This window comes from Nicotiana tabacum, chromosome 13 (assembly GCF_000715075.1).
Source record: "Nicotiana tabacum cultivar K326 chromosome 13, ASM71507v2, whole genome shotgun sequence".
Taxonomy (NCBI): domain Eukaryota; kingdom Viridiplantae; phylum Streptophyta; class Magnoliopsida; order Solanales; family Solanaceae; genus Nicotiana; species Nicotiana tabacum.
In genome coordinates this window covers 97,187,477-97,215,064 of record NC_134092.1, presented here as the reverse complement: position 1 = coordinate 97,215,064, position 27,588 = coordinate 97,187,477, and the positions used below count along the sequence as shown (strand labels likewise).

The 27,588-nt window shown below is 38.8% G+C and overlaps 1 long non-coding RNA gene across 1 annotated transcript; it reads left to right on the top strand.

Annotated features, from left to right (window-relative positions):
- The first annotated feature begins 20,206 nt into the window (after positions 1-20,206).
- LOC142168409 (uncharacterized) lies at positions 20,207-21,767 on the top strand. Its single transcript, XR_012698283.1, has 3 exons — positions 20,207-20,565; positions 20,665-20,748; positions 21,489-21,767. It is a non-coding gene; the product is annotated as an uncharacterized LOC142168409 (long non-coding RNA).
- The last annotated feature ends 5,821 nt before the right edge of the window (positions 21,768-27,588 follow it).

Here is a 27,588-nt window from a genome sequence, read left to right as displayed (position 1 = left end):
GAAGCTCAGAAAGTTCAAACCAGATATGAGTCTGAAAATAAAGGAGGAAGTCACCAAGAAGATCAAAGACAAGGTTCTCAGAGTGGTTGAATATTCGACCTGGTTGGCTAACATTGTGCCGGTTCCAAAGAAAGATGGGAAGGTCAGAGTGTGTGTCGACTATTAGGATTTAAATAGAGCGAGTCCCAAAGAGGATTTCCCTTTGCCCAATATACACATACTGATTGACAACTGTGCGAAGCATGAACTTCAATCCTTTGTGGATTGCTTCGCGGGATATCATCAGATCTGGATGGATGAAGAGGATGCCGAAAAGACAGCCTTTATTACACCATGGGGAGTATATTGTTACAATATGATGCCGTTTGGACTAAAGAATGCCGGAGCCTTATATGAGGGCCATGACAACCATTTTCCATGACATGATACACAAGGAGATAGAGGTATGCGTGGATGACATCATCATCAAATCCAAGAGAAGCACAGATCATATAGCAGATTTGAGGAAATTCTTTGATCGACTTCTAAGGTACAACCTGAAACTGAATCCCGCAAAATGTACCTTCGGAGTCCCTACTGGAAAACTACTAGGGTTCATCATCATCCACCGAGGAATTGAGCTTGACCCGTCAAAGGTCAAGGCTATCCAAAATTTGCCACCTCCGAAGAACAAGAAAGATGTGATAATTTTCTTAGGGCGTCTCAATTACATCAGCCGTTTCATAGCACAATCAACTATGATCTATGAACCGATTTTCAAAATGTTGAAGAAAGAAGCTACAACAAGTTGGACTGAAGAGTGCCAGAAAGCCTTTGACAAGATCAAGGAATATTTATCCAAACCACCTGTTCTGGTCCCACCGGAACCGGGGAGACCTCTGCTACTTTATTTATCTGTACTAGATGGGGCTTTCGGCTGTGTCTTGGGATAGCACGACGAGACGGGAAGAAAGGAACAAGCCATATACTATCTGAGCAAAAAGTTCACACCCTACGAAGCACGTTATTCTTTGTTGGAACGCACTTGTTGTGCTTTGACATGGATAGCTCAAATGTTGAGGCACTACGTCTGTGCCTACACCATATATCTCATATCAAGGATGGATCCATTAAAATACATCTTCAAGAAACCCATTCCCATGGGGAAGTTAGCAAAATGGAAGATATTACTAAGTGAGTTCAACATCATCTATGTAACTCAGAAGGCTGTCAAGGGGCAAGCATTGGCGGATCATCTGGCAGAAAATCCTGTAGACGGAGACTACGAAACACTGAAACCTATGATGGTTGGAGAATGTTCTTCGATGGAGCTTCAAATTTCAAAGGAGTGGGTATTGGAGCAGTTTTAGTATCAGAGACGGGTCAACATTATCCAGTATCTACAAAGTTCAGGTTTCCATGTACCAACAATATGGCAGAATATGAGGCTTGCATCTTAGGACTCAAGTTGGCCATTGACATGAACGTTCAGGAATTGCTGGTAATTGGTGACTCAGACCTTTTGGTACATCAGGTTCTAAGAGAATGGGCTACAAAGAATACCAAAATATTGTCGTATTTGTACTATGTACAAGAATTGAAGAAGAGATTCACAAAGATAGAGTTCAAACATGTTTCGAGAATCCAGAACGAGTTAGCAGATGCATTGTCCACTCTATCTTCCATGATACAACACCCAAACAAGAATTTCATCGACCCTATCCCGGTAGGGATTTATAACCAGCCAGCGTATTGTGCTCACGTTGAAGAAGAAATTGATGGAAATCCATGGTTCCATGGCATCAAAGAATATTTGGCAAAAGGAGAATACCCGGAGCATGCAAATCATACTCAGAAATGCACACATCGAATATTATCTAACCATTTTTTCCAAAGCAGAGGGATTCTGTACAGAAGAACTCTAGATCTGGGGTTATTACGGTATGTCGACGCCAAGGAAGCATCCAAATTGCTTGAAGAAATATATGTCAGAACTTGCGGGCCACGCATGAATGGCTTTGTCTTAGCTAAGAAGATATTAAGAGCAGGGTATTTTTGGATGACTATGGAAACTGACTGCATCAGGTATGTCTAAAAGTGTCATCAATGCCAAGTACATGCTGATATAATACGAGTGCCACCCAATGAACTCAATGCAACAAGTGTACCTTGGCCTTTCTCCGCTTGGGGAATGGATTTCATCGGTCCAATCAAACCCGCCGCTTTAAATGGGCACAAGTTCATTCTAGTGGCCGTAGACTATTTCACAAATTAGGTTGAAGCGGTATCTTACAAGGATATAACTAAGAAGGTCGTAGCAGATTTCGTTAGGGATCGTATTGTCTGTCGATTCGGGGTACCGGAGTCAATCATCACCGACAACGGCGCCAACCTTAACAGTGATTTGATGAGATCCATGTGTGAAACCTTCAAGATCAAGCATAAGAATTCCACATCATACAGGCCACAAATGAATGGAGCTGTGAAAGTCGCCAATAAGAACATCAAGAAGATACTAAGGAAGATGGTAGATAATCACAAACAATGGCACGAGAAGTTACCATTTTCCCTACTTGGATATCGCACCACAATTCGCACATCAACTGAGGAAACTCCTTATTTGCTAGTCTATGGTACTGAAGTCGTCATTCCCGCCGAAGTAGAAATTCCTTCTTTTAGAATCATACAAGAGGCTGAACTCAGTGATGCAGAATGGATACGAAGTCGTTATGAACAACTAGCTCTCATTGACGAGAAAAGAATGAACGCAGTATGTCACGATCAACTTTACCAGAACAGAATGTCCAGTGCTTTCAATAAAAGGGTCAGGCTTAGACAATTCACATCAGGGCAGTTGGTGCTAAAGCGGATCTTCCCGCATCAAGATAAAGCCAAAGGGAAATTTTCACCCAATTGGCAAGGACCCTACATGGTTCACAGAGTACTAACAGGAAGAGCGCTCATACTTGCAGAAATGGACGGAGAAATTTGGCCAAAACCTATCAACTCAGACATAGTCAAGAGATACTATGTTTAGATTGTTTACATTTCCTCATTTGATGTAACTGAACTACACTTGACCTGATTCCCGTTTAAGAGGCGATACGTAGGCAGCCCTGTGGGTTTGGTCACATCTCAATAAAATCTTCATTTTTCCATGGTCAGAAACTGGGGCAGAATTTTGAGGAGGACCCTCAAAATTCTGAAGCAAGTCCATCCAACTTTGTCATACACAGAACAGTCAAAGAATTGCTTTTAAACTGGGGCTGAATTTTGAGGAGGACCCTCAAAATTCTAAAGCAAGGAAGTCGCAATGTCTCTAAAATATGTCACAGTCATTGGTTCATCTAAATTACTTGATATTTCAATCTACTATATTTAAATAACTACATTCGTCAAATGCACGCATATTTTTGAAAAACTTTATTTTTATAAACCGCCAGATGCTACCCAGGGTAACTCAAACGAGATCTCAAGACAGGAGCAAAATCAAAGCAAGAAGATGAAAGCACGAACTAACCTTCTCCACAAACTCACGATTTTTTTTTGGATGCAGGCACAATGAACATAATAGGAATATGCGCAAATACATACACACATCATAATCACTACCTTCATAACGACAAAGTTGCCAAATGCAAAAACATGTTCAGATAAGAAACACTCTGCTTTCTCACTATCACATATTGTTTTCCCGCATGAGGCTAAGCCCTACCTCATTAAACCGCATAAGGCTAAGCATTGCCTTTCTTTGCATGAGACTAAGTATTGTCTCCTATTTTCATGAGGCTAAGCATTGCCTCCTTAACTGCATAAGGCTAAGCACTGCCTTTCTTTGCATGAGACTAAGCATTATCTCCTATTTGCATCAGGCTAGGCATTGCCTCCTTAACTGCATAAGGCTAAGCACTTCCTTTCTTTGCATGAGACTAAGCATTGTCTCCTATTTGCATGAGGCTAAGAATTGTCTCCTATTTGCATGAGGCTAAGCATTGCCTCCTTAACTGCATAAAGCTAAACACTGCCTTTCTTTACATGAGACTAAGCAATATATCCAATTTGCATGAGGCTAAGCATTGCTTTCTTTGCATGAGACTAAGCATTGTCTCCTATTTTGCATGAAGCTAAGCACCGCTTCTCTTACTTGCATGAGACTAAGTATTGCCTCCTCATCCTGCATGAGGCTAAGCACTGCCTCCCTAATTCCACAAGGCTAAGCATTTCCTTTTCCTCGTGATTAAATGCTATCTCCATTACGCAATCTAAGACCTAGCATTATCCTCTACTCACCCAGGGCTAAGCATTGCCCTCATCTTACCCAAGACTAAGATTTGTCTTGTCTCATCATCGCATACGGCCAAACATCATATTTTGCATTTCATGGGCTGAAATATCGCCATTCTGTACAAAGGCATTATGGTCTGAAGGCATTATCCTCATAGCCGTAATACACAATTCCATGGCCCGAGGATCTCTTAAAAGCGCACATCATTATTCAAAGGCGTCATGGTTCGGAGGCACCATTCTCATGGCCCGAGGACATCATTTCATGGCTTGCGAATCCCTTATCACATGATTCATGGCCTAGGACGTCACGGTCTAGGGACACCATCCTCATCATCCAAAGACAACCCTCATGGTCCTAAGGGAATCTCCATCATGTTTAAATTCTCGCCATAATCTATATACTTGCATGCATCGTGTTTTAAGTTTCACAGGTAACCCGGGAAGTAACTGATCTCTTAATAGAAGCAATCTTCGCTTCAGTTTCCGTTCACAACATTTACACCCTGCAATTATTTTAAGCGTAACCAACCACCATCAGTTACCCACTTTTACTTGATAACAATTCAGATACTCGCTTTGAGATACACCCGTAACGTTTCAAATTCCGTATAAACTTATCTGATACTGTCTTATCTAAAAAAGAACCCTTTCCGAGGCATACGATCATTCCTATAACAACTATGTCGGTTTCGTTTATCGTTGGATCCAGAACTACACACGGCCTGATTCCCATAACACCAGGGATAAGTAGGCAACTCAAGAACCAGGGTTCAGCCTCCATTTTTTAAATCACCTCATTCGGTCGAAATCGGTCATTATTTTCTTTACCCGACAACTCTTTCATCATTTCCGGGTAAAGAGAGGCAGTTATTGTTACCCAATTTTGCCCTCATATTTTTGCAAATAAGCGTATATGCTTTCAAAATATTAACTTGCATCATTATTTAATTTACAAGATTTATGCAAGCATCTTCTATAATTTTCCATAATGTTTAGAGCTTTTAAATTAATTTTTTGTAATTAAATTGCTTGAATAATTATTAATTATTCCTTCAAATTATTTTGTGATGACTCAATTACCTAAAACCTTATTTTGCATCTATAATATTTTCTTCAGGTATTTTACTCTATTTTTTATAATTATATTAGTATTTTTAGGCTATTTGCATAATCTCGCAATAATAGCCTATTTTTTAAAATTGTATTGCATTTGTCATTTTATTCAGGGTCAAAATAATATTTCTTATTTATTAAAATATTTTCCCCTTAATTTCTTATTTAAAGACTGGCCCAAATTTTGAGCCAATTTTGAACCAAACAAGCACCAAATCTCTGGCCCAACCCCCCAAAGCCCAATACAAACGACCCCTGAAATTAACCCGATCGCGATCCGCTTAATAACCCGCCCCGCTGCCCCGTTCAATCTTGGTCGTTGATCTTAAATTATCAACGACCCATAATTAACCTACCCTTTCCTTATATCCCCAATACCCCAAACCCTAGAGACAAATCCCCACCCCACCGCCTTTGTATCCTCACAGGCTCTCATCTCTAAAACCTAAACCCTAGCCGTCCTCACTCAAATCTCAGTCCCAATCTGACATTACATGGAAACCATCCATGATTCCTTTCCTTTCTTGCATACACGGAGTTACTTACAATCTTTTGAACGCTACAAGTACTGGTTACTTGATTATTTATGGAAGCTGAGTCGTTGTGTTTGTTTGATTCCGATTCTGTATCATTTTCATGTTTATAACCTGATACATTAACTATCAGACTCCTTGGCTTCGATTCAGCGAGAATTTGGCAAATTTTTGTTCCTCGTCTAAACTAGGGTTTACCCATTTTCTCTCCTAAATTGGTCTGAATCTATTTTGCATGCTTTATTTCCTTATTTTAGGTTTTATTTACTTTGTTTCCTTATTTATTCGTCTAATTTTGCTACTATATAATCCCCTCCCTATTCCCCTTTGAAAAAGAAAAATCGAGATAATCTCACTAAAAATTTGAAACTTTGGTCTATTAATTCTTTCATTATCATGTTTTGTGTTTTGTGTTGGCCGGCTGAAAGCCAAGGCCACTGAGAGTCTGCTGTTTGAACTTTCTCTTGGTGCGAGCATTGGTCGGGGTTCTTTCGAAGCTCTTGGGAACTTTGACGCATCGAGGTTTATTGGTTTTTGTGGATCTTTTGTTCTTTATTGTTGTCCGTTTAACTGGTAAGCCGCTTGACTTTTGCAATTTCATCCCTATGTGTCTTTGATTTACATGTGTTCTCACCTCTGGAATCCATGGCTTAATATGTTTTCTGGATTCCTTTGATTCACGATTATGTTAATTCTACTTTGTTCTAAGTCTCTTTAGCATTTGACTTCCTCCTAATGCTACTAGTCCTGAGATTGCCTAAGTCTAACCTGGATAATCTGACCCTCTTAAGTTTAGTTTTGCCAGTATATTAGTGCCTGAATGTTCCCTAAAACATGCTTAACGGCAGTTTAGGACCTTAGGAATGCTTCACACTTGTGCTAGAACTTCCTGTGTTAATTATGACATGTTCCCCTGCTGTTGTGTCACTCGGCATGATCCCCATATCCCATTAGTGATTGACTGAGATCTTAACAGCTACCTCAACTTGTTTTCACTGCCTTGTTTGAACCATTTTGTTTTATGGCATAACTTAAATCATCTTTAGTTAATTAGTCTATTATGTCAATCTCAGAATCCCTACATGTGCTATTTGGTATGAACTTGCTACCTCATACTTCTCTGAATCTCTGCAATGTTTGTCTTGCATGTACAATGTGTTTCAATTTATATTAAGACCATTCTATATGATTTTGCTTCTATGCCACTATGTTCCCCAGCATGTCTATGGTTCATCTGATATCCTGTTCTTTCAATGATTATTTGGCTTGTCACAATGTGCATCCCTCATCATGTCTAAATACTGATTAGCATGACACTAGGATGCATTTTTAGCATAATCTCTTAGGTTTTAACTTGTCTGTATTGTGCATCTGTGACTGCAAACTTGTTTCTCCCCTGACCCTTCCCACATGTGGTTTTTCCATAATGTGTGCTCCCTATCATGTCTCAATGCAGTCTTGTTTCTTGATAAGAATTAATATGTCTATCTTATTGATGCTAAGATGTATACTTAACCTAAATTGGACTTCTTAGGTCTCAACCTATTTGTGTTAACTTTTGTCAAACTTTAAATATATGTTCCTCCCTCTAATTTCCCCAATATGGGTTTGGTATGTGATACTTTGCTAAATGTTGAAGTTCTACTGAACAAAGTCTTGTGATCTGCTTGATTAGTTGTTTTGTATGCTCAACTTGGCTATGTCTATTTTAAGTATAAGTGTATCACCTAACTTCTGTCCCTCCATTATAATCCACCTTCCTTAGTTGCTACTTATGCCATTCTGAATGCTTCATTCTTAGCCGGCTGAAAGCCAAGTCTATCTAGGTTCTATTGTTGGCCTCCCTAGTGTGAGCACTGCTCGGGGTCCAATTGAGGCCCTTGTGAACTCTGACACACTAGGGCTTGGTCCTTAGACACTCCCTTAATCTCAAAACTGTTCCTATTCACTCCATTTCCCCTGTTATGTGTTGTGTACCTGAATTGATTGCTTCAAGTGATGCAACACTTGGTACTGTGCTTAAGTAAACTGTTTTTGGACTACTCTATGGATCCCTGAGTCATATATTGAATGTGGCTCTTTGTTGAAGGCCTGGATACGCCGTGTAAGAGTTATTGAAGGTCCAAGCAATGCTAGATATTTGTTTGTTTGGGCCTCCTATGGGTCTATTATCACTGTTCTGTAACATTTATTACTTTTACTCATTATTGGGCCTGTAATAACCTTTGTACAAACAATTGGGGTGTTAGTAAAAAGGGAATGGATAGAGTTTAATATCTACATGTAATATGTAGATAACATGCCTATAGGACTTAATAATGTGTTTACTATATGCGTTGTTTGATTACATGAGCACTATAGAAATTATGATATTAGGAGAAGCACACACACACTACTTGTTTACCATTAATCATGAGTTCAAATACTATGTCTACTGCTACGTATTTATAAACAACATGCCTATAGGAAGTAAACACTCCTTCAATCTGCATGACTACTTTCAAATACATTAGAAACCTGTCTATAGAAACAAATGTCAATGGAATTTCCTTTAATTCGCTTTAGTTATTCACTAGAAGTTATGCCTATAGGATTAAGGTATGGCGATAAAATCAGCTCTCTAAGTGCTGAACATAAGAGATCCTGCCTATAGGATATAATTACTCGCTATAATTTGTTAATGTTAAATCGCTCAAACATTGTTTCACATATGCTATTGTTAGAAAGCATGAATAATTCTGTGCTTTCCTCCAATAGATTTCATTGCACTTAGTGATTCACACATAGACACATAGGTTAAATAACTGGAAACCTGCAAATCTTAAATCAGCATGCAACAATCGTATAATTTGGAGATAAGCAACGCCTGGCCTCTAAAAACTGCTTGCATGCCTTGATGCCTTGTCACATAGAAATCATGTCTATAGGGATTTAAGTTTCTTAATTCTGAATTGCTTAACCTGAAATTTGTCTTGCATACATTTATTGCTTAAGTGCGGAGGCAAACTTGAGCCCTTAACTGCCATATTTGAAGTCCAATATGTGTTTTGTATGTCACCTAGTTTTATCATTTTGAGTAGCCTAAGTAAAGTCTAGAACCACCCTAAATAGAGGTCCAATGCCTCTTGGACCATAGGTATGGGACGGGTAATGCACGTATATGGTACGACTTAGAATTGAATTAGAACACTTTTAGGTAATAACTTTAACATAGTAATCGGGTAGCAGGAGATGATAGTCTGTGCCCACTAAATAATATGAGTAACTCTCTATTCTAAGGGAGTTGCAAAGTATTATTTATGTTGCACGGGGTGATCCTTTAGGCTAAATAACTCAGGACCCCCTATTAGAACGGAAAAATAGTTGCACCTCCCTCTTCAAGATCTCTTTGTAAAACAATTCTTAGATTTTGTACTCTCTTTGCTTATTTGATCATATAGACTAATTCATATAATTTAAGTTCGGCCGGGACCTACAGTTGTGGACCTTGAGGAGTGCCTAACACCTTATCTTTAAGGTAACTTGAGCCCTTACCCGATCTTTGGTGGAATTGACTAGCTAAAATAGAGTTATTTGCATAATAGGTGCCCTAACGCACCTTAAAATCATTAGGTGGCGACTCTCCTCTTTTAATACCTCCTTAAAAGAGTTGTCACATGTCGAAACCCGATTTCGTGAAGAAAAAGATGGCGCGACAATATTTACATATTTAGTCATATTCATTCATTCACATATCATATCTCAGTCTCTATTATCATTTGTTGTCACACCACATTGTTATCATTATTTGGGCTTCTTGGCATGAGATTTGCGAGCTCGAGAGATTGAAGAGATTGATGACTGAGGTGGGGCCTGAGGGCCGGATTGTGAGTGATATTAATAGGATCGGCCTGCACGGCGCATCAGGTATTATTGATGGGATCGGGTTGCATGCCGCAACAGGTCTTATGGCTATATGTGGATCATGTTGCACACATAACATGAATTATTGATTCATGATGGGATCGGACTATACGACGTAGCAAGATTTATTGATTCATGCCATGTTTGGCTTATTATAGAGCTTGGGATGGATCTGCCCCTCCGGAGTCTTCACACTCATGTGAGCGCGGTTGCTATTGATTCACGATGGGATCGGGCTGCCCGCCGCAACAGGATTTATTAGTGTTTGGGCTTAATCTGCCTTGTATAGTACTGAGTGACTGAGTGTGTTGAGTGATTGCGCGTGATGAGTGGGAGTATGAGACAATGAGATTGAGTACTTTGAGAGTGTGAGTACATGATTTCATCACTGTGATGCATTGGATCTGACACATACACTTGACATACAGGCATAGAGATACATTTCCTCATGTTACACAGTTTTGTGACATTTATGACTTCACATGCACATTGACATGTAGGCATACAGATGTACTTTACTCATGCTGTCTGATAAAGAAACATCTTATTTATTGTGTAAAGGTTTTGGAAAAAAATCACAGTTTTTCTGACTTACTCATAACTTTGGTGTTTTCGGTGAAAGATTTGGGTTTTACTGTTATACCTGAGAAGCATGACTATTTTTTTCGTAAGTATAAACAAGCTGAGCAACATATTTTTGAGTCATTGCTTGTACTGTTTTCTTATATTGTTACGAATTGTTCTTGGCTATTGGTGTTAGACTCTGACCTTTGTCCAAGCTCGTCACCACTTTTAAGTTAATGTTAGGTTTGTTACTTATTTAATACATGGGGTCGGTTGCACTCAAACATGTGATGTATTTATTTACTCCAGCTTTGTAAACTCTAAATCTTAGAAGCTCATGATTTGTACTACCAGTCCTTGGGAATTCTTTGTATAGAAGTTCAGTATATTATCATTATTCCTCTCAGTAAATTTCATTTGAAATTGGATTGTTGCTAATTGGCTTACCTAGCGGGTTGGTCTAGGTGCCATCACGACTAGTTGGATTTTGGGTCGTGAAAAGTTGGTATTAGAGCTCTAGGTTCATAGGTTCTATGAATCATGAGAAAATGTCTAGTAGAGTTTTGCGGATCGGTATCATGACGTCCATACCTATCTTTGAGAAACTACATGGCATTTAGGATAAACTTCCTATCTTTCTTTCCTCTTCGTGCGACATTGATTCAACATGAAGCGTATCTCTTTGAATTCCTTCCACTCACTTGTATGCGTATGTGAACGCTCTGTATCATTTGTGCATCGACGGCTTGTGATTCCATGGCTGAGGCGTGAGATGTGATTTCTGTGTGCTGACTATGGGCCAGTATGAAGGACTTGAGGTCGAGTTTTGACTGTAGCTTGAGCAGGGGGATTTCAGTTATGTGAGCACGTGCTATGGACTTATATGCCCGGTAGTGTCCCTATGAGTGGAATTTGTGGCTCGATGAGTTGTTGGATGGCTATATGGCGAGTATGATGCGAATGCGGGATGTATTCAGATGGTTTGAATGTGATGGGGAGAGTTTGCTTGATATGTAAAAGGACTATTGGGTGCTTGATTTCTGTCTTGATGTGATGTACAGTCTCGAGTTATGAGTGTGTTGAAGGATCTTTCCTGTTGTTTAATTTTGGAACGAATTAGATTGTCATGTCTTGTTGATGAGTTCAAAATCAAGAAGATTAAGTGATTACATAGTAATTATGACTATAAAAATGTATAGAGAGATGTCAGTTTAAGGCAAAGTGAGTGGGTTATCACCTGCGGGGTAATTTACGGATGTGTGATCCTTATGATGTTGTGTAGAGGCTTTCTTTTCTACTAGTAGGCTATAAGTATTGCGATTTGAGTTTGGATTGGTTGAGAAAGTTGACCTGACCGTCACGAGAATAAATGAGAGCTTAGCAGATGATTTGAGGTACTATATGGTTTGTGCTATAAGAGCTTATGAAGGATTTAGTTGAATCTCACTGTGGTATTATGGCAATAATAGAGTATGGGCATTGTGAGTTATCAAATGTTTTGATCTATGGCTTTGATCCAAGTGGGGGAGTCAGCTATCGATGAGTTGATTGCACGATTATGTATTTTATTGGTTTCGGTCTGAGGCATACTTGTGGATCGGTTATGACTTACAGAAGCTGGTTTTGAGGATGACTTAAGCAAGGAAATTTCTGGATGCATGATGTATTACACTTTATGGGTATATGGTAATCATGGAATGATTGAGTTGTTATTCGTGAAGGATGTAGTGCACATAGTGTAGGAATTTGCTCGATTGCTTAGAGGTCTGGATTACTTCTTTGGGTGTCGTCGTGCTAATGGGGAATTAGTCGTTCGTCCTGTTTGGGCTGTGCAATTGAGATTTGAGTAGAGTGGATGACTTTGAGAAGTTTATAATAGATTCAGGAGTTATATGTAGCAATTGAGAATTTATTCGGATTAACATATGGCTAGAATCTGAGATTTACGTCAGATGGTGTGGGGACTCGTGGTATTTCTATATCATTATGGATTCTACATTTCAGTATCAAGAAGGTGAAGAAAATAGTTTTAGGTTCACATAAGGTCTCTTCGAGTAGGTGTCTCAATTGTGGTACTTTGGGGGTGCTAAGAGGGAATACAGCGGCTTATGGGCCTTAGGGCTGTGTGGTTTTATGTTAGGATCTCTTGCAGTGAGCTTTGGGTAAGGATCATGGCATTTTGGCAAGGAGAAGTGTCAACTTTAGGGTAATTCGAAAGGAACTCGGAGAAATAGGACAGCTTGGTAGTAGGTTGGATCAACACGGTAATGGATATGATAGGTTCTTTGGGTACTTATGATGTGGTGAGTCTCTACAGGTGTTTTGTGACAATACTCTTGGGTTTGACGACCTGCGTGGCTTGGTTGAGTTAGAGAGATTTAGTTCTAATGGCTTGGTTATGTGCAAATGGGTTTCAAAGAGTTCTCGATGGTTTCTACCACAGTTTGAGATGGATATTTCCTACCGGCATGAGGAGCATGTGCATGTTATAATTTTCTCCTGGATGGGATCAGATGGAAGGTTTCTCACTGATCGGGTATGTATTCTGCTGGTGACTCAGAGTGATAATGAGGTTCTCGTGTTTTTATATGATGGTCTGATAGAGGCGGTGTGTGGTGTAAGATTGGGATTTGCATGGGCAAGGTCACGATTCAGTTTTGAAGGGAAGGACATGAATTCTTAGATAGCATGGACGGTTTTTGATGTTTAGATGAATGCTATAACTACTTGGTATTGCCTGAGAAGGGTGCGCATCTCAGAAGGCGCACTGAGTTTTGGCTTACAGATGCTGCATTGGTATTGCGGTACTCGCCTAGTTGATCGACTGATGATATTCAGATTTTACTATGTGTCACGGAAGAATTATAGAAGCATTCCTCATGGGATGATCATGTATGAGATAAGTGTTAGACATTCGGGTGGTGGAGTTGGGATCAAATATGGTGATTAGTGTGTTCTATGGATTTGGAGACTGGGAGTTCATAGAAGTAGACTGTTTCGGGGTTGCGAATTGTGAAGGTGTGGCCAAAGTTAGCTAGACGGTGGTATGTGTTATGGGCAGATCATTGTGGACTTTGGAGGGCTATTTATTTATTTAGTGATGGCCGGAGTTGATTTGGGGGCCCATTAGTAGGCCCCAGGGGGATGCGTATTCTACACCGGGTCAGATTTCATGACTCAACACGGTTAGTGTTGAGGGGTGAATCATTTGATTAAAGTGAGCTTGTTCATGTTTCGATATGTTCTACGTGTTCCTCTTCTATGCTATGGAGAGTTGTGATTTGTGGGTTATGTGCACACATGGTGTGGTTATGTTTGGGCCTTGTAGCGGAATTCAATCGAGATTGTGATTTGGGGTATGGAATGGGTGATTGCGCCTTGGTTATGGTCTTTCCGGGCTGTGGTATAAAGTGTTATTCGCTTATCCATGGTTATGTCCATGCACTTGTGTACTTGGTGTCGAATTGCTTATGGTTGTTGATTTTGAGCATTGGGGCTCGAGGTACTTCATATGGATCAGTGTTTGGATGGGTCACATATTGTAGTTGGGTTATGATGGGATATTATCCTTTGTGTTAGAATCGTGTATCTTGGTTCTACTATGTATGATGGGCTCATAGCATTACGGTTGTGGTGGTACTTGTTGAGCTTGCAAAACGGTTCTCTCATTTGAGTCATTTTTCATTTTTGAGTGCATTTGAATTGTTGCGTATTGGTATGCGGATTGCACTGTTTGTGACCTAAGGTTGTATTGGTGCGGCAGGCCAGTAGAGTGACTGCATTTGATGAGGTGAGGTCATTGGACCTAGAATGGGTGCTATCATATTTGATTGCAGTATATTTGGAAGGAGAGTGTCACTAGTCGACTTAGAAATTGGCTATAGTTCTTGTCGAATGAGGGGGAGCTCCATGACTTGTTGATCTGATAAGCGGTTATGAGTTTTTGCGTGTTTCTTTCATCATCGGCAGTGTACGATGGTTTTGAATGAGGTTTTACTTGATATGAGGTTTATTACCGGTGTTGGGTTTGCTTTGAGCAGCTACTGTGATCGGGAATGATTGCTACGAGTATGCGAGTTGCGTGGTATATCATGTGATTACATCTTAGGTTACGGTTATGGCTTGATACAACTTGTTCAGACTTATACAGTGTGTAGATGTGAGATTCAGGTTTCATAAGGAATTCCGGATGTTGGTAATTGGGTTCCAAGGTTCATGGGCTAAGGTTGAATTAAGGATCTTCAGTTATGTTGTGTCGTCAGGATTATATGGATTAGGGTGACATGGGATCACCCCCGGGTATGTTCACGGTAAGGTTTAACGGCGATTTGATGACTTAGGAACGACTCTTGGCAGGTTCGAGGACGAACGTATGTTAAAGTGGGGAGGATGTAATAACCCTGACCGATCATTTCGAACATTTGCACTTCGCTCGGTAGATTGAGGGCATGAGTAGCTCTGTATGATGTATTATATCTTGTGTGTATCGTCAATTTTGGTTTTCAGGTGTTTCAGAATTAGTTTTGAAGAATGAATTTCATGTTTGAAGTTTTAAGTTGGAAGAGTTAACAAAGTTTGACTTTTTATCATTGACCTCGGTTTAGAGTATTGATGATTCCGTTAGGTCCGGATGAAGATTTTGGACTCGGGAATATGCCCGTATTTGCATTTGGATATATCTAGAAGGTTTAGGAACTAATTGGCGAAAGTTAGAAATTTGAAGGCTTGGAATGTTCATAAGTTTGACCGAGAGTTGACTTTAATTTTATTGAGTTCGGATTGTTATTTCGGGAGTTGGAATAGGTTCGTTATGTCATTTGGAACTCGCATGCAAAATTTGAGTTCATTCGGAGTTGATTTGATATGGTTCGGCATGAATTTTAGAAATTGGAAGTTTATTAGTTTATTAGGCTTGAACTGAAGGGCGATTCGTGGTTTTGGTGTTGTTTGATGTGATTTAAGGCTTCGAGTAAGTTAATATTGTGTTTTAGGACTTGTTGGTATATTTGGATGGGGTCCCGGGGACCCCGGGTGTGTTTCGGGTGAGTTGGACAAGTTTGGGCATTTGAGCACTTTGATGATGTTCTACAGCGAGTGAAGTGTAGAGGGCACATTTTGGGAGTGCTTAGGCAAAGCCCATGTGCGGCCGCACACAAAATTTTGCGGAGGCAATGGCCAAAGTGCGGACCGCAACAGGAAATCTGCAGGTTTGTTGGTTCGACTTCGGGAGCTTATATATTACAATCTATAAGGAATCTTGACATGATCCAAAATAAAATTTGTAGCCCTTTCATTTGAGATTACAGAAAATCAAACCGTTCATCATTTGGACATTCGTACAGAAAGTTATGGTCAATTTACAAAAGACTGGTAGTGTAGTCGTTGCTGAAATGGGGCCTCACAGTATGGATTGCGGCCGCAGGACTTGGAAGTGCAGACCACACTAAGGAAAGTGCGGTAAGCACTGTGGGAGATCAGATTTTGTAGTATATAAACGGGATTTTTGGACTTTTATTTCATTCTTGACCACCACTTTAGATAATTGGGAGCTCGGGTTTGAAGGGTTTCAACATAGACTTTCATCTACAAGCTTGAGGTAAGTGATTCTAACCTATATCTAAGAGATTTATATTGATCCATCACTAAATTTAAAATCAAACATATGGTTTTTAACAAGAGAAATTGGGGTTTTGTCAAAATATTTCTAAAGTGAATAATTGGGTTTTGAACATCGATTCGGAGTCAGATTTGGGTGAAACTAGTATGGTTGGACTTGTAATTGAATGGGTTGTCGGACTTTGTTAGTTTTGCCGGGTTCCGAGATGCGATCTCGAGTTTGACTTTTGGTTGACTTTGGGATTTTGATTAAAGATTCTACCTTTATCGATTGAGTTTGTTTCCTTAGGCATTATTTGTTGTTCTTGAGCTGCTTTTGGCTAGTTTCGAGCCGTTCGGAGGTCGGTACGCATGAGATGGAATTTTAGAACATCGTTTGGCTTGCTCGGTATTGGATTTGGCTTGTTCGAGATAAGTAACACTTCTATACTTGGTGCTGAGGGTATGAACCCTGAATATACGTGATTTGTGTTTGGTGTTGAGGTGACGCACATGCTAGGTAACGGGCGTGTGGGCGTGCACCGTGTGAATTGTGACTCGGTTAATCATGTGGTATTGCCTAAATTACATTTGCATACTTAGTCATATTTATTCATTTACATATTATATCTCAGTATCTGTTATCTTTTGTTGTCACACCACATTGTTATCATTATTTGGACTGATTGGCATGAGATTTGTGAGCCCGAGAGACTGGAGAGATTGATGATTAAGTTGGGGCCTGAGGGCCGGATTGTGAGTGATATTGATGGGATAGGGCTGCACGTCGCAGCAAGTATTATTGATAGGATCAGGTTGCATGCTGCAACAAGCCTTATGGCTATATGTGGATCGGCTGCATGCCATAGAAGGTATTATTGATTCATGATGGGATCGGACTGCACGCCGCAAGAAGCTTTATTTATCCATGCCATGTTTGGCTTATTATAGCGCTTGGGATGGATCTGCTCCTCCGGAGTCTGCACACCTATAGTGAGCGCGGTTGCTATTAATTCACGATGGGATTGGGCTGCGCATCGTAGCAGGATTTATTAGTGTTTGGGATGGATCTACCCTGGGCTGGATCTGCCCTGTACAGTGCTGAGTGACTGAGTGTATTGACTAATTGAGCGTGATGTGTGAGAGTGTGAGATAGTGATATTGAGTGCTCTGAGAGTGTGAGTATATTAGTTCATCAGTGTGACGCATTGCATCTGACATGCATACTTGACATGCATGCATAGAGATGCATTTCCTCATGTTACATGGTTTTTGTGACATTTATGTCTTCACATGCACATTGACATGTAGGCATATAGATGTACTTTCCTCATGCTATCTGATAAAGAAACATCTTATTTATTGTTGAAAGGTTTTGGAAAAAATCACAGTTTTCCTGACTTACTCATACTTTGGTGTTTTCGGTGAAAGATTTGGGTTTTACTGTTATACCTGATAAGCATGACTATTTTTTTCGTAAGTGTGAACGAGCTGAGCAACATATTTTTGAGTCATTGCGTGTACTGTTTTCTTAAATTGTTACGAATAGTTCTTGGCTATTGGTGTTAGACTCTGACCTTTGTCCAAGCTTGTCACTACTTTTAAGCTAAGGTTAGGTTTGTTACTTATTTAATAGATGGGGTCGGTTGTACTCATACTACACTTCTGCACCTTGCATGCAGATTTGGATGCTGATGTTGATGTGTATGGCAGGAGCTGGCATTGAAGATGTACTTGCGTTCCGGTCATAGATGCCTCTTGTTCTTGGAAGCTTTAGAATTATTAATCTGTTCATGTATATTTCAAGCATATAATGTATTTATTTCATTCCAACTTTGTAAACTCTAAATCTTAGAAAACCATGATTTGTACTACCGGTCCTTGGAAATTCTTTGTATAGAAGTTCAATATATTATCATTATTCCTCTCAGTAAATCTCATTTGATTTTGGATTGTTGCTAACTGGCTTACCTAGCGGGTTGGTCTAGGTGGCATCAAGACTAGTTGGAATTTGGGTCGTGACAAAAGAAAACACATGACAACCAACTAATCAAGTCGTTCTAACACAAGTCTCACAATGAATTACTGAGAGATACCTCGTCTCATAATCACAAGTCACGAGTCTCAACCACAAATCATATGCTCAAGACACGTTGTGCCCACATTAGAATTCACTTAATCTCTGAGGTTTCTGCTTAGGTATGGATCTTGGGAAGTTTGCTTTACGTACGGCACATGGTTTGGGGTAAAGGGCCTGCTGGCTGCTGGGAGGAGCTTCAACAATTCTTCATTTCTTCTAGCATCCGCAAGGCCTGTGATTTTCTGTTGTCCAAACAAGTATTGTCTGGTGGCTGGGGAGAGAGTTATCTGTCTTGTCAGAATAAGGTAAATGCCATTTCATACCTTGTGATAGCTATCATGGTTCTCTGTGTACCTTGTAATCTTTCTACGCATGCTATAAAGCACTAATCTCATGTAAATGTTTAACATCGAAACATGTATAGAGATGTTCTCTACTAATAAAGCTATGAATCTTTAGTAACCATACTAGAATGATTACTTTCTTCAAACTTGCTTCTAGCTTTTTATTACCTCACGTCTCACTTTCGTCAGCTGTATAAAATGAGGAGAAAATGAGAGATGAAGTCCTTAATATCAACCATATATGAATAGAAAAAAACTCTTTGATTTAGAACTTGTCTGTTAGAGGTATCATAAAAATCATTAATGAACCACTGAGTTACAAGTATAATTAACTAGTTTGGTAATGCAATTCAATAGAAAAATGTTACAGTCAAATGTATAACTATGTCCGCAGCTATTAGCTGCTGTATTCTCGCTCAAGTGCTGGCCATAACTCTAACTTATTTGCAATTACTGGAATTATTTGCCTCTCAGTTCTAGAAACTAATTTTCAAAATTTTTGTCTTTTATTTTCACTTTTTTACTTTTATAGGTGTATACAAATCTTGAGGGCAACAGATCTCACATTGTTAATAAAGCATGGGCTATGATGGCTCTTATTGAAGCTGGACAGGTATGACTAGTTTCCACCTCAAACATGGCTCATTCCAAGGAGATGTTAGTTAAACCAGCTTGTCTTGTCAGAGCTTCGAGGACCAAGAAGCTGTTATATAAATTATGATTTGATCTTTTGGACCAAAACTAATTTTGTAAAGCTAATTAATTGATGGTTTGCCATTGGTTTGAAAGATTAGTTTATTACTGCTAAGAGTGTTGTGGTGAATTTTCTGGAGTCAGCTATAGACTTCATGTCAGTTGCCGTGGATTCTCATGGATGAAAATTTCAAAATGGTTGCTGGCAGTGTTGTTGGAATGATTAATTGTAACATTGGAAAAAATCTGTGATTTCAAGTGATTTAGGTGAGGATGTTGTCTAACCACGTCTACAGTATGATTATTACATCTTTTTATTTAATTTTCCCATGGAGGTCAATGGTGGAGGATTTCTTTTATAAGGATACATGTTTATGTGTTAGTCACGTAAATTGCATTCATATTTTATTTCTCTTGCTTTCTTAATGGTTCTCTACTCATATAATGTGCTTGGTAGCCATATGTTAAGTTGCACCCACACGAAAGTTTAGGTATAGCACCCGATGTCGACACGACATTAGTGTAGGTGTGGGTATGTGATCCGTACTAGATCTGGTCAAATGATTTTGCGTACTTTGACCACGATGGACGAAAAAATTCGAGATGAGATACAATTTTATTTCCAAAATCATAACCAAAAAAAGGATAAATTTGAATAAAATAGCATACCTTATATAGGAAATCAATCATTTACTTATCTACCACTTGAGAATAAAAAAGAAATTCACACTTTCAAAGCTATATATAAGTATTACACAAAATTTCTCATAATTTAGAGATATATTTTTAGCCGGATCCCCACACTCGTATCCCTATTAGGATCCGTATCCCCGAATTTTAGAATTTACATCTCCAAGGATCCGACCTCTAGATCTGCACCCGTGTCAGACACCCCACCCATGTCCGAGCAACTTAGACAAGATGCGATGGAAACTAGTTGAGGCGTAAGGTGACTTGATGCCCTGTTACTTTGATTGATTTGCGTAATGATGGTATTGCATGTAGCATTTTGGTGAAATTATAGCAGTATTAATACTATAGCTTTTAACTGTTAAATTTCTTTTTCCTTTGGGTGGGGGAGAAATCGAAGGGGTGGATACTGGATAGAGGGAAGAAGTCAACGTACTGATGATCTCGGGAAGCATCTTTTCATGAAAATTAGGTAGACCTTCAAATGATGGCATTCCATGTATTATTTCTTTTGCTTTTACTGGTTCAACATGTTATGATTTAGTGAGATGACATCCAAAAGGAAAGCCTTTGGCATTCTGTGATCAGTGGTTGCTATGACTAATACCTGCCATTCCTTAAGTGAGATGTTGATTGCAGAAATAATCACAGAGATGGAGGCTCTTCAACTTGTACCAAATTGTCACTTATAAAAGTTAGAAAAAATGAAAAAGAAGAGTCTAGCTAAGTTATGTGTCTTCAGGCCTAAAAGTGATGCAGTTCTACATTATCAACTTCTTGACGTGTAAACACTCGTCGCTGCTTTACTTTGTGCTTTATATAAAATCGATGAAATCTTCTGCTTTCTGATCACCAACTAAAGTGTTATCTTTCGTTTCTGCAGGGCAAGAGAGATCCGGCCCCATTACACCATGCAGTGAAGGTATTGATAAATTCTCAGCTTGAAAATGGAGATTTTCCTCAGCAGGTAATTCTGTGGCCACTAAGATTTGTAGGTCGGAACATATATGTATTTAGAATGCTAACCATTATAAGAATTTAACCCAGTTAGATTCAAAAATACGAGTAATCCAAGTTCTTCCGATACAATTTTTAATTGGTCGAAAATCTCGAGTTACATCCTGAAATAATTTTCAGGCTAAACTTGAACGACGAGATCCATTCTAAAATTTAAATCGGTAGTTATAAAGCAGGTGGCATGCAGCTTGACTTTCAAAAGGGGTGACGTACGTATTGGAGAGGTTGGTCCTTTTATATTTCTCTTTTAGCCTTTGAATCCTGATAGAAGTGTTCCTCCTAGAATAAATAACGGGAGTTGCAGACGATTCACAAGTTTAGGTGGTTGTGATTTTTCCACCGAACTTTTCGCTTCTTGAGAGTCAATTTGACTAATCTTTGAAGTTAAATTGGAGTTGATCAAGTCAAAAAATTTAAAAAGTAAAATCTAAATATTCAAAAATTATATGAGAAGTACTATAAGTTACAATTCTTCTCATGTTAATATGATAAAAAATAGATTTTAAAATATTGGTCAACGTTCACATAGTTTGAACCTTCGGTAGCAGAAAGTGCCACGTAAATTGAGGCAGAGGAAGTACTTTATTTCATTCTTTCATTGTGTTCTAGTTAATCTCAACGTATGTCTTCAGCCAATAAGCCTAATTGCTGACTTAGACTTAAAATGTAATGCCTGAATACCGATCTCAGGTACTTAAAGCTCAAATGAGTGGCAGTTCTTGATGAACTATGGAAGTCCTAGTTTTAGTGATTATCTATCTTCATTCTCATCGTACCCTCGATACATATGTGCCCTGAAGTTGTCAGTGAGCCATTTCACAACTTTTGCTTCTCTCTGAAGCTGAAACGAGTTTTCTGGTTAAGCGTTGTTTTGGCTATGAACAGAACAATCTGTGAAATTGAACAAGCAGTGGGCATTGCTTATTGATCAGAAACAGGCCTTGTGGCCTTGAACCGACAACAATAAATCTTCTGTTTATTCTTTTCATTTTAGTTTTAAATATTTATTACTATAACATTAGTTTTATTTGTTTATTGCATCAATGATACATGTTAGAGGAAATTGTTTAAGGAGTTGATTCTTCCATTTCTGTATCTATTCTGCACTCCATAGACAGCTTGTTTGGATGGTTGTTATGTGTCGTTTTATAATGTATTTTATTGTATTGTATCATCTTGATGAATACAATGTTTGGATAACATCTACTGAATTATACAGTACAAATACACAACTGTCCGAAATAAAAAATAGACAGAATACAAATAATGGATAAGACGGGGACTCCATGTGACGTGGATCGTAACATAGGGAGCAGCTCACAACAAAGTCTCCTCAGCAAACTGCGCCTTCGCGCCCGGATGACCACCAAGTATGCCTGCACAATTAGTGCAGAAGTGTAGCATGAGTACGTAAATCAATGTGTACCCAGTAAGTATCCAGCCTAACCCCGGAGAAGTAGTGATGAGGGGTCGATATTGACACTTACTAATTGTCCAATAAATCAATATGATAAATTATATACAGATATGTAACACAACAGTAATAATGAGGTAAGAACTGTAACTAACATAATCCTCCAACCTGATGACAGCATAAATTTCTCAAATCTCATGTACTATCTCAAACAAACAAGGCATATCATGTAACTGCAAGATCTCAATCAAAAGAGTAATCTCATGAATATTCGAATTCCTAGCGGTATTTCGAATGAGTTAAGTTGAGGTCGTCCGGCCCGATCCAAAATAGAGTGTACACTGTCGAGGGTCAACCGTTGCGACCCATAGATGCATCTCAAATATACTGCCTAGGCGTTCGGCCCGATCCACAGGAAGAGAAAAACTTATCGAATTACGAGTCACGTATTTGCAATACAAGAACAGGAACATCAAGTAAGCATAACTATTACCAACAATCATATATCCCGCCAAACAACTCAAGGTATCGAGACTCGACCTAACATGATCTATAATCAAATTACATTTACAAGTTTAGGTAATTAACCTAACAAGTTAAGTTCAGGTAATACAAATATTGCATGATATAGTCCTAAGTATACTCGTACATAGGAATGATTTAAGCTACGTACGGACTCTCGACACCTCGTGCGTACGTAGCCCCCACAACAAGTAGCACATAACAAATACATCACATATGGGATAATTTTCTCCTCACAAGGTTAGACAAGAGATTTACCTCGCTCCGAAATTCGATAACCGGCTCCAACGCCTCTCTAACACCTCAAAAAGATGCCCATCGACCCGAAACTAGCCAAACAATGTGCAAACCAATCAAAATATACTCCAATGCTCATAATTTAACAATTTTTAACTCCGCTTGAAAAGTCAACAATGTCAACCATTGGGCCCACGTGCCTAGATTCCAAACATTTTCAAAGATAATCATTACCCATAATGCCACGAACTAAATTATATAATTTATTCCTAATTTCATACCCGATTTCGTGGTCAAAATCCGAAAATACCAAAATTATCATTTCTAGGTTTTCTTCCAAAATCCCACAATTTCTACAAAATTCCATGTTTAAATCCATACTTAATCTGTGTATTTAACTTGCAACAACTGGAATCACTTACCTCATGATAGATGATAAAAATGGCACCAAAAATGAGAAAAATGAGATGAAATGAACCAAAAATCTATTTATTAAAAGTGTTTTGCCGAACGATCCTTCTTCACGATCAAGGAAAATACCTCGCAATCGCAAAGGCCAACCATCATTGCCGAGGAAATCACACTACGCGAATGCGAGGGCACCCTTGCGATTGTGAACTCAGCCTGCCCAACCCTTCGCGAACGCAAGCCCAGCTACGCGAACACGAAGCTCAAATCCTTCAGCCTCTGAAAATCCCTTATGTGATCGCGACCAAGCCACGCAATCGCAATGAACTACCATCCAAACCCAGGCTAGCCCCTCTTACTTAGCATGTTCGCGACCATCATCACGCGAATACGAAGCACAACCTAATCAAGCTTTGTGAACGCGACACCATCTTTACAATCGCGAAGAACAAAGTCCCTAACAGTCCACTTAACCTTTTGCGATCGCGACCCTTCTCCTGCGATCGCGATGCACACCAAACACACCAGAAACCAGCGGCTGCAAAATATAGAGAAATGATCCGAAATTATCCCGAAACACACCCAAGGCCCCCGGGACCCCGTCCAATCACAACAACAAGTCTCAATACCGTATTCAAACTTATGCAACGGCTCAATATGCCACGAATAACATCAAAACCATGAAATGATGATCAAAGTCCTTTTAACTTTCAAACATTCAAACTTTGTCGAACGCGTACGAATCACACTTAAACATTCCGTAACGACACCAAATTTTTCGTACAAGTTATAAATCATAATGAGAACCTATTCCAATGCTTGAAATCCCAAACGGACATCAATTACACCAAATTTCACTTCATATCAAACTTAGGAAATTCTAAAATCTTCAAAATGGCAACTTCACAAAATAGGCGTCGAAATGCTCCGGGACCATCCGATACTCAACCTGAATATACGCCCAAGTCCAAAACCATCATACAAACCTATTGGAACCTTTAAATTCCAATTCTGAGGACGTTTACTGAAATGTCAATCGTTGGTCAACTCTTTTAACTTAAAACTTTCGAATTGAGAATTTTCCTTCCAAATCAACTCCGAACTTCCCAAAATTTAAATTCGACTACACGAACAAATCATAATACATGAAGTAAAACTACTCAAGGCCTCAAACCGCCGAACGACATGCTAGAGCTCAAAATGACCGGTCGGATCGTTACAGATAAAATCTAGCTACTCATAATAATTGACATAGAAAAATAAAAAGAAGAAGTAATTGAAGACATAAAACTAAAACTAAAATAGAAAAGTAATTGATCTTCTATAATTGTAGCTCAATGTTACCCAAAATGGCTAAATATAATTTCCAGTTGCTACTACAATACAAAAAGATGCCCTAAAAAGTATTTCACGTCTATTTATATTGCTATTAAATTTCTGACCAAATCCTTCGGAGGGTTCTGCGGCCGCACTTTATCAACTGCGGTCAGCACTTTATCAACTGCAGTCCGCACTTTGGTAGGTTACTGTTGCGAGTGCTTTCAGTTGGATGAGTTCTGCGGCCGCGCTAAATTGCTGCGGACCGCACTTTAAGGAGGCTTCAGACTAGAACTATTGAAAACTGAACCATCGGCTTAATGGTTTGTGGGAGGATTAGTCTTTATCGGATAAACTGTTAACCCCTTAAGATTTTATTTATTTATAGTTTTACCTCTATGTATATAAAGTAATATTTATCTCTATGTATATTTATAGTTTACCTCTATGTATATAAAGTAATATTTATTGGTTGGTCCAAGGTATATGGAACCCGTCACGATTTGGTAATAGATGTAAACCTTGATGTAGGATTGGATAAGTTAATTGGGGCAGAGTAGTATTGCTATTCTACTACTTCCATATATACAAGTATATGATTTAAGCTAAAGGTGGTTGATAATCTGGTTGCCTAAATACTACACCCAATCCAACTTTAAATGAATTTGATATGCAAAGAAATTTTAGTCTTACTCAGTTAGTTCAGCTTTGAAGAGTGCCTTTATTGGGGTTAATTTCTGTTTTCTAGTCTTACTTGGTAAATTCAGTTTTCAATACAAAGGGTTCATTTACTTCATCCAGAATCATTGCAAAGATAAAGCAGATGTGATGCTTTAATCCAAATTTTTCCTTAATAGATAATCTGATAAACCGCCCGATAATTATCTGATAATCACTACTCAGATACAAATCCGCCTGATGTCTTATTGATTGTCTAGCGAATTATTACATTTATAAACCGATAATCGATAAGACAAACCATTAGCATAAATATCCGCCCAATCCGCCTGATAAGCACTCATACTTCAAACTTTGTTCAATTGCATCTTCTCTGTTCTTTCAGGCTTGTCAATGCAAACCTTAAGTGCGACCATACTTTTTGGTTTGCGGACCGCACTTCTACCAGATATCCGTGAAGCTTAAGTTTCTCTTTTGCGACCACATGTTGTCTTTTATGGGCCGCATTTTCTTTTACGGCCACAAATGGAATTATGTGGACCGCACTGTTCTTTGCATTTCTCCTCTTGACTGATCTTAGCTGGAACATCTCCTCTTTGAGTTAGATTTCTTCATTGAGCTTACACTCTCCAACACACCTTCAATTCACCCCTATTCATTAGATTCGGGGACAAAAATATTTACTTTCGGACTAAAACTAAAGCAAAAAGGTACTAATAAGTGGTTAAAATCCACACTTATCAACTCACCCAAACTTAAGTCTTTGCTTGTCGTCAAGAAGCTAGATTAGTTCCCTCCTTCCCTCAGTTAATGATCATTTCAAAGAGTCACTTTTAAGTCATTTATACTCAGTTGAGACCAACAATTACCCACAATACCCGCACATTCTAAACAAGGTGCCAATTTTTTCAAAAATGTGCAACTTGCATGTAATTCTAGTATGACATTTGAGCCTCAAGAATTGATGTCATTCATCAAGGACTCTTGTTATTACATGTAAATTATGGTGGACTCCAAACTCTTCCTCTTTTACCGTCCATTTTCTATGCTCATTTCAAGTTTTAACACTAAATTTCTAGAGCAACAAAAGATTCACACTTATCCAAAAAAAGGAATGTCACAAGATAAGATTCAAGTACCATAGGCGTGTCCCTCTTGTAAATCTTCACTAATGTAAGCATACTCGGTTCAAAATTAAATAAGACTTCTTTCAGGTTGTAATGAAGGCTTTTGGGCCGGGGTAGGATATTATATGGGATATAAGTGGTTACACCCTTCCTTAAGCACTTCACACTTTATTTGTTGTCTCACATTTGTCAAACCCTTAGAGACATTTATTTTTCTTGGAGGTTAGAGAGACTTGACACCACTCCTTATTGACAATTTCATTCTTTTGCTCCCTTGATGTTTATACTAGAGGTAATTGCCTCATTCATTTTTATCAATATCCCTTTTTGTCCTTTTTTGGACTTCTTTTTGTTCTTATCACTTTCTTTTCTTAATTTCTCTTTCATGGATATTGTTTCTTTTCTCTCTTTTCAATGCCTTGATACATCTTTTAGATTTCTCAACTCCCCCCAACTTATGCTTTGAGCCACTTACCATATATGAGTGCTTAGGAGGGTTCAAGTGCCAAGAGAGATTATGTTCAGGACGGGTAAAGGTTTGTAGCATGGTTATCAATAGAGAAAGGCTAAAGTCTCAAAGGGGTCGACTAGGGATAACGATTATAGGGTGGCCATAAAAATCTCAAACGGTCCAAGGAAAGCCTACAATTATTTTCAAACCAGGCAAACATATAATTTTGCCTTGAAGCACATTCGGGCAAGTAATAGACTATTCACTCAAGTACTTGGACTAGCAACAAAATTTTATCTCACCTCTTATGCAAATAGACCGTTAAAGAGGATAGAATCTAAAACCCACAAAAACCAAAATCAAGTTAAAGATCGCTATGGTCCACTTAACCACCTAATGATTATCGAAGACAACTCAAGAGCCTTAAAGTCACTTTCACTAGAGTTACTTCTTTAAAAAATGACTCATAACAACCTTGTCTCAAACCATAAGCATGCAGTTAAGTATACTGATGCCACATGAAGCATAAATAACTCATTTTCATAGACTAACTTGATTAGGGATTTTATCCATTACTACTTACTACTACTGTTACCTAAACATAAAATGCACTCATTCCCTTAAGAAAATTGTCAC